The sequence below is a fragment of the Choristoneura fumiferana genome, chromosome 22, assembly GCF_025370935.1.
Source record: "Choristoneura fumiferana chromosome 22, NRCan_CFum_1, whole genome shotgun sequence".
NCBI lineage: Eukaryota > Metazoa > Arthropoda > Insecta > Lepidoptera > Tortricidae > Choristoneura > Choristoneura fumiferana.
The window spans coordinates 9845113-9852714 of NC_133493.1; positions in this window are offsets into that span (position 1 = coordinate 9845113).

Sequence of the window (7602 nt, forward strand, 5' to 3'; positions counted from 1 at the left end):
ACAAGTTACGTGAGACAAGTCACTACAAGTCATGGCACTTACTGATCAGATGTCACACAGATGTTTATGTCACTGTGTTTTTAATTTAAAGTAGCGACACCAATACAAATAGTACTCTGTCACTACAAGTCACGTGAGACAAGTCACTACAAGTCATAGCACTTACTGATCAGATGTCACACAGATGTTTATGTCACTGTGTTTTTAATTTAAGCTAGCCACACCAATACAGACACTACTCTGTCACTACAAGTCACGTGAGACAAGTCACTACAAGTCATAGCACTTACTGATCAGATGTCACACAGATGTTTATGTCACTGTGTTTTTAATTTAAGCTAGCCACACCAATACAGACACTACTCTGTCACTACAAGTCACGTGTGAAAAGTCACTACAAGTCATAGCACTTACTGATCAGATGTCACACAGATGTTTATGTCACTGTGTTTTTAATTTAAGCTAGCCACACCAATACAGACACTACTCTGTCTACACAGTCACGTGTGAAAAGTCACTACAAGTCATGGCACTTACTGATCAGATGTCACACAGATGTTTATGTCACTGTGTTTTTACTTTAAGCTAGCCACACCAATACATACACTACTCTGTCACTACAAGTCACTACAAGTCATGGCACTTGCTGATCAGATGTCACACAGATGTTTATATCACTGTGTTGTCACTCTAAGTTAGCCACACCAATACAAGCACTATTTACTCTGCAAAAATCACACAAACCCAACTATGTATTTGTATACCCACAAGACAAGATTATATTTGCTTTCTTTACGGAAACTGATACTGGCCGTCTTACTTCATCTACGCGGACTAAAAACAAAAAAAAGTGAAGCTAACCGTATCGTAAAATTGACTATGATTCAAACTCATTTTAACACTTGTCGGCGATATAAAAACGTGGCGATTATTAGGCCAGTTTAAAATCTCTTAGGGGATTCGAAATATAAAAAGTTTTTTTGCAGTGTATATTATTACTTACTATTAGGAAAGAACAAAAAAAAGTAACTGACGGAAATAACTATATTTTTCAAATGAATTTATTTTTAACTTAAACTATTTTTGTATTATATATGACTATAAGTAAAACGCCGTTACATACGTAAAGGGGCCATTATGATGATTTATATTGAAATAATGAAATTTCAGATGCCAAATAATTTTCGAACAATATCGATTAAAGTACAAAATCGAAATCGACATTCCATACTATTACTTACGTGATCTCTGTTTTATTCCTTCGTATTTATCAGTATTTAAAAGGCAGCTAATAATCTCAATTATTGTTGAGTTTTAATTTATAGCTATTGGTTTTTGTATGAAATAAGACCATTGGAGACAAAAGAAGTGATAAGTTCTTTATTAAATGCAGCTAAAAGATAGTAGGAATTTGTAAAATTATTCCATAAAATTAAGAATTGAACTGAAATTCGATATTTAAATGTAGACCGAAAGACATTACAGTACCGAAAAGGAAGACGTATATTTTATTTATTTATTTTTTTTGTCTCAACCATCAAACGCAGTGTTTACAAAGCTAATGAGTTGTTTAGATTATACAAATGAGTGAAATTGTTATGTGTTATCTTTATTGGAAATTATACAGACACTATTATGAACTTCAACACTCCATTTGTCATCATTTGTCATTTTAAAACAGCCAAAAAAATCTTAAAACTTACATTCGAATCACTTTTAAGTAAATATAAGTCACGAGCTTCATAATGACTTTACACTATTTATAGTAATTTAAACGCAGCTATTTACAATAAATTACTTGTCTTCATTATACTCTAAGTCATTATACTTACATATACAATAGCTAGGCGGGCAGCTTTCCATACCTTCCGCTCTCAGACATATCAGTTACCATCGTCGTATATTAGCGACGAATCTTAGAGACGAGATTAAAAAATATTATGGGCAGTTAATTGATAATTCTGAGCGCGGCGTTAAAAACCCTAATGAGCCAAATGACTAAGTGGAAGCGGTCTATAAGTAAAGTTGTTATACTAGATGTTTTGGTAAACTTGAAATCTTGTTGTTGAGATATTTTACCATTTGACATAGATTAGATGTTTGAGATTCACATCATTCTCACAGTTTGGACGCCATGGGATCAACTAAAGCACTAAATGAGCTATTCAATAATAAATCACAAGTTCATTTTGCAAATAGGTATAGAGTTGCATATTTTTTAATGTAACTGCGCTTTCGGAAAGATTTTTTGTACCACAAGGGAACCAGTAGGAAAAAATACAATTTAGTAAGGTGTATAGGTCGACAAGAGATGGCACGAATGAATTTAATGAATGAATGATAATGTGGCTGTGCATCACAAAAAGATTACATACAGACCAGACCAGACCAGAGAGAAGACCTATATACAGGCTGATTCAAAAGTGACTAGTGTTTTAAGGGAGTATTACATATGTACTGTATATAAATGGAGGTCATTCACACAATACCGAGCGACAACGCAATGGGCATATATACGCGAAACTTGACGAGCGCTATTTTACACCCTTGTTTGTTAGTTCTTGTTTTTGTCCAGTTAAGGCAGAAGTTTTTTTATTTATTTTTGTTTATGTAGACGTATTGTGTTGTGGCGAGTCCCGCGGCGTCCAGACCTCGTTATGTTGGTAGCGTAAACTGTTGTTATGACACATTTTTATAAGATTCCCGACTAAGACACTCGTTACTCGGTATAGTCGTTGTAGTTATACTGTATATTGTATAGTATTTACACCCACGACGGGTCATTATTATAATTCTTAACTTTTAATATCCGGACAAATAAGTACATAACTGTTAAAATTTTAAACTACGAGTTGATATCATAACACATTTTTTACTATAAATGCGCACGCTGTTTCAAGAAAAACTACTTATATTTTAAAATTGTTGAAATTTAAATGCTGTTTTTTAAATTTACACTTCGTGTTGAAGCTTATTTAATAACATTGTGTACTTTCAGTGTACATATGTTGAACGTTTAGGCTAATGTGTTATAGTATAGTGATCGTCATGTAACTTAATGTGTGTGTAAGGGTGGTCATTGTATGTATGTACAAGTGATAAATATAATGGATAGGGTCGTAAGTGATGTGCCGTGGACATACAATTACTGGTCTTGTGTTGTATGGGTTTGTAAAACGCGTTCGTTGGGATATGATTTAAGAATGCATCAGTTTTTATTTAAATTAACGTGTTTATCATTGAGAGCAACAGGGTTTATGGACTAAGACTGTGGCTGTCCTTTGCAAACTAAAACCTTATTCAATGTCATACAGGGTTTAAAATAACCACCGTTAATCTATCTTACGTAACCCTGAATTCCTAATGACTCATAGTCAAAATACCACCAACGGGACTAATCACGCTAACACACACGAGTAATATTTACCTCGACGGTTCGGCAACATTGCAGTGGCCGTGGTCACGAGTGTGGTGTGGTCTACTCGTGACCACGGCCACTGCAAGTCCCGTTGGTGGTATTTTGACTATGCGTGAAAATCACGAAAGTTTAAAACGTTATATTCCTAATGACTGTAATATAATATAAAATATCCTAAAATCAGATAAACGTGTTTATTCCGAAGAGATTTGCTGGTACGGTCGGTTCCCTATTATGTATTCACTTTTTCATACTAGTCGTATAGAAAATGGATATGTTAAGGCACCGACTGTACCCCGTATGTGCCACAAAAATTTACAATTTATTACTCTACGTTTTCGTGTTCGCTATTGCAACAATTTAATTCTATAATGAATAAAAAAGAAGTATATTTTAAGTCGAATAGAAGGTACATCATGATGGTACGGTAACTTAAAGTAAATGGTGAAGGTAAAAATATATATCGCATTATATTGTTGCAAGAGCTTTCAGAAGGAACGATACTAAAGTTCAACGGTAAAAACTCTTTGACACTTACACACCCATTGTTCGATTCACTTCCTCTCTCACTAGCTGCCGTAGCTTCGAGTGAAAGAGACAGAACTACGGAGAGTAGGTAGAAGGCTTGTTGTTTGGCTTAGTACTAATGTTACAAAAACTCATAAGACTATGTAACTATTTTTCGTGCATTTACTGTAATCCTTTTTACTATTTAGTCTTTAGAAATGGTGATACTTAAAAAAACTATTTTTCTTGTTTAGGATATCTTTTCATACTGTGTATTATGTATATAATTGACGTTGACGTTTGAACATAAATGTAAGATATATTATAAATTATACCGAATGAATGAATTAGGTTTCTATTGTGAAAGTGGTTTTAATATTGCAATAAAATGCATTGATTGATTCAAGTTTAAATTATATATTTTAATGGAACCATGGCAATCTTTGAATTAGTCTATAATCGAGTGTTGGCGGTGGGATGGTTTGATACGTGTCGGCGACTACTTCAAACATCATGACAATAATATATAATGTTCTATTTTTCTGAGCGTTCGATGCAATTTCCATCTCATGTTAGATTGTATAAATCTTTAATAAAATATATTTGGCACTCTACTGTAGTATTTTACTATATAATTTAGGCCATTGTTGTTTGTAATAGATTGTGATGTTAAATCCCATATCTACTTTAAAAAAAAACTATTAGTGTATCGTGAACTGAAATACATAAGTTTTAATATTACACAAAAGTACTTCGACAAGTAGTAATTAAAAAAAAAGCACATCGATGCACATATTTTTCAGATGTGAGATTTAACATGCACTCCGGCAACACTGAAATCATAACTGCATTTAGTCCTTCTCACTTTGCAATAAGGTTCACAGTTCAGTTATAAGTGTTGCCAGTTTCATTTTAAAATAGCACCAGTATTTCTTTAACACGATATTTCAAGCAATGGCCAGATAATGCATTTAATGTTATTATTGTTCCTTGTAGGATGTAATGTTTTATTCATTGGATATTTTTGCTATTAATCTAAGCGTAATGGATTTAACTTATTGGGGCTCCTTAACGAGTCTAATACAAGCAAAAGTAGAAATATTTTCGTATCTCCGATAGTGATACAGAGAAGGGATGACACAGGGTGTGGTTTTCTATTTTAACCTGGGGCTTTATTTATTGACACTCGGAATCAAGATCGTGCTGTGCTTTTGGTCGTTCAATGTGTTCTAGTTTCGGTAGCTACATTATTATTATATGTCGGTGTAAAATAAAAAAATTTAAGACAACAAAAATCAGAAAGTATAATTTTTCTCACTTTGACAGTGAAATATTTTTAGTAAAAATATGAAGTACTCGACTTGATTATGATTATGTAAATCTCACCCTGTATTACCCTGTAAAATCAAATAATTATGGCATTGAAAATCCACACAAAGCCAAAATGTATTTCAAATCCCGTTTATATCATAGTGAACGGGACTGTCTAAAGCATCCGTGCCTTCTAAAGTAAAGTTGGGTTTATCGCGTTAATGAGCATTGCTCCTTTTCTTCACTTGATTCCATAAAACTTTAGAAAAATCCTAGAACGCTAGTCCTTAAGATTTCAATAATTTCCTTAAATGCAAGCAGAAAAGCCAGTAACTATGACATCTGCCTATATACAGAGTTCCTCGGGCCATAGGAGTTTAAATGCAAGGTTAGACTTTACTCACATATCTAACTGAGCTACTTTTGTTTTGTAACATTTCCAAATAACTTGAATTTAGATAATTTATTGATTCTCAGATTGTAATCGTTAAATAATTGTATCGGACATGGCGGTGTTATCGCTGGCTCGGTACGGGGGATTTTAAATAATTTTTGACATTTATTTGACATCTCTGTGATAAATATTTAGCATCATTGTGTTGTCAATTAAGTATTGTATTACAAACATTGAAAATTACATTTAATCTGTATGAAAAACTTAACACTGGACATGTTTTTAAAAAGTTGCAGAGCAAATTTAATTCAGTTATGGGTATGTAGTATCTAACCTTGCGTTTAAAGCCACATCGTCAGTGACAAATTCAATTAATTAATTAGCTTTAGAATATATTAGAATAATTTAACAAAATGACATGTAATAATGATATTACCAATAAAGGAGTATCACCCTGCATGTCATTTGATCTACAGTTATATGGAATCACGTGTCACTATTTTAGTTTTGAAAAGGACTACTGCTTTTTCATAGCACATTTTTATTTATTTTAAACCCGATTTACCTAGGATGGGGACAGACGCAGTTTATTTACGGTGAGAACATGCCTTTCTCGCTCTAAGTTATAGCTGCGTCGCTCTTATTAATTTAGTGATGGGGTTCACCTATTATTTATTTAAGAATAGGTTATTTTAGTGAGACTTCAGTTAAACTTAACGTAGCCCCTCGCTATAAGTCTTAGTGGCAATATTTGAAGAATGTAAGCTTTAAATTAATGTTTTTTAATTACTTAACCATCATCGATTCCCTCCAAGTTTTGTTAATCTTCGACAATACATTTATGTATTGCTCAATATGCTCATTTATTTGATGGTCTCTAGTATTCTATTGATATTAAGTGTATATTATTTGTTCACTTTATAATTGCAAGTGATTTAGTATATTTTGTCAGCTGTAACTGTGACGATATGCGGACCATGTCCGCTTTGTATTTAGAATAGATGAATGAATAAACATTTACTTAGAATCATTCAGAGTTTTATTTGTTTACAAGCCGCGTAGTCCGCGTAGGATTGGTTTATAGCTATTCCGCGGGAACTAGGGCAGAAGTACCGTTTGTGGCCACTGTACCGTTTATAGCCATTTATTGTTTAAATATACGTTTGAAATAAATTTATAGTAATAAAACATTACAAACTTTATTCGTTTCAGTATAAACTTTTGAAAACACACTAAAAATATTATTTTAATACTTTTTATACTTTTTTTTATATTACTTCAAATGTCAACTGGCCAAAAACGGTCTTAACCTCTTAAGTCCTCGCGTACTTTATAAAGGACTAATTGTTCATTGAATAAAGAATTCTAAGAATTTTGAAATAAAATCCAAAATAACAAAGCAGGTCAACCATGTCTAGGTCTTAAACGCTAAGTTTATTAAAAAACGCCAGGACTCAGGAGGTTAAGGTGGCCAAAACCGGTACTTCTACGCTATGCAATTTTCCGAGAAAAATAAGCTTGCAAGAATTGACTCAAACAAAAGGGGCAAGTTAAATAAAAGCTTCTAAATACGTGGTAAGTTGTAGATAATACTTTATTGTTAAATTTTTACATAAAAAAAAAACAAATTATAAAATATCCTAAGCCAGGAGTACCTACCTACTTAGGCAGAAAGTAATTAACATTTTTATAGAATTATATCAGAGTATAAAAGTTATTCTGAAATGATTATAACGGTCTATACTCGAGGTAATAATAAGGTTATAATGCTCTTATAAAAAGTGTGACTTGTACCAAGTTGTACCATCGACCAAATAAGTGGTCTATCAACTTTTAAACAAGTTCCTATGAAATGATAATCAGGGGCGCGGTCGCGAGACTGAAATTTGGAGGGGGTCACTAATAATAAATAAATAATACACTGCGGCTAGGGGCAAAAAATTGTTTTTTTTTCTTGCCAAGTTTTAGAACA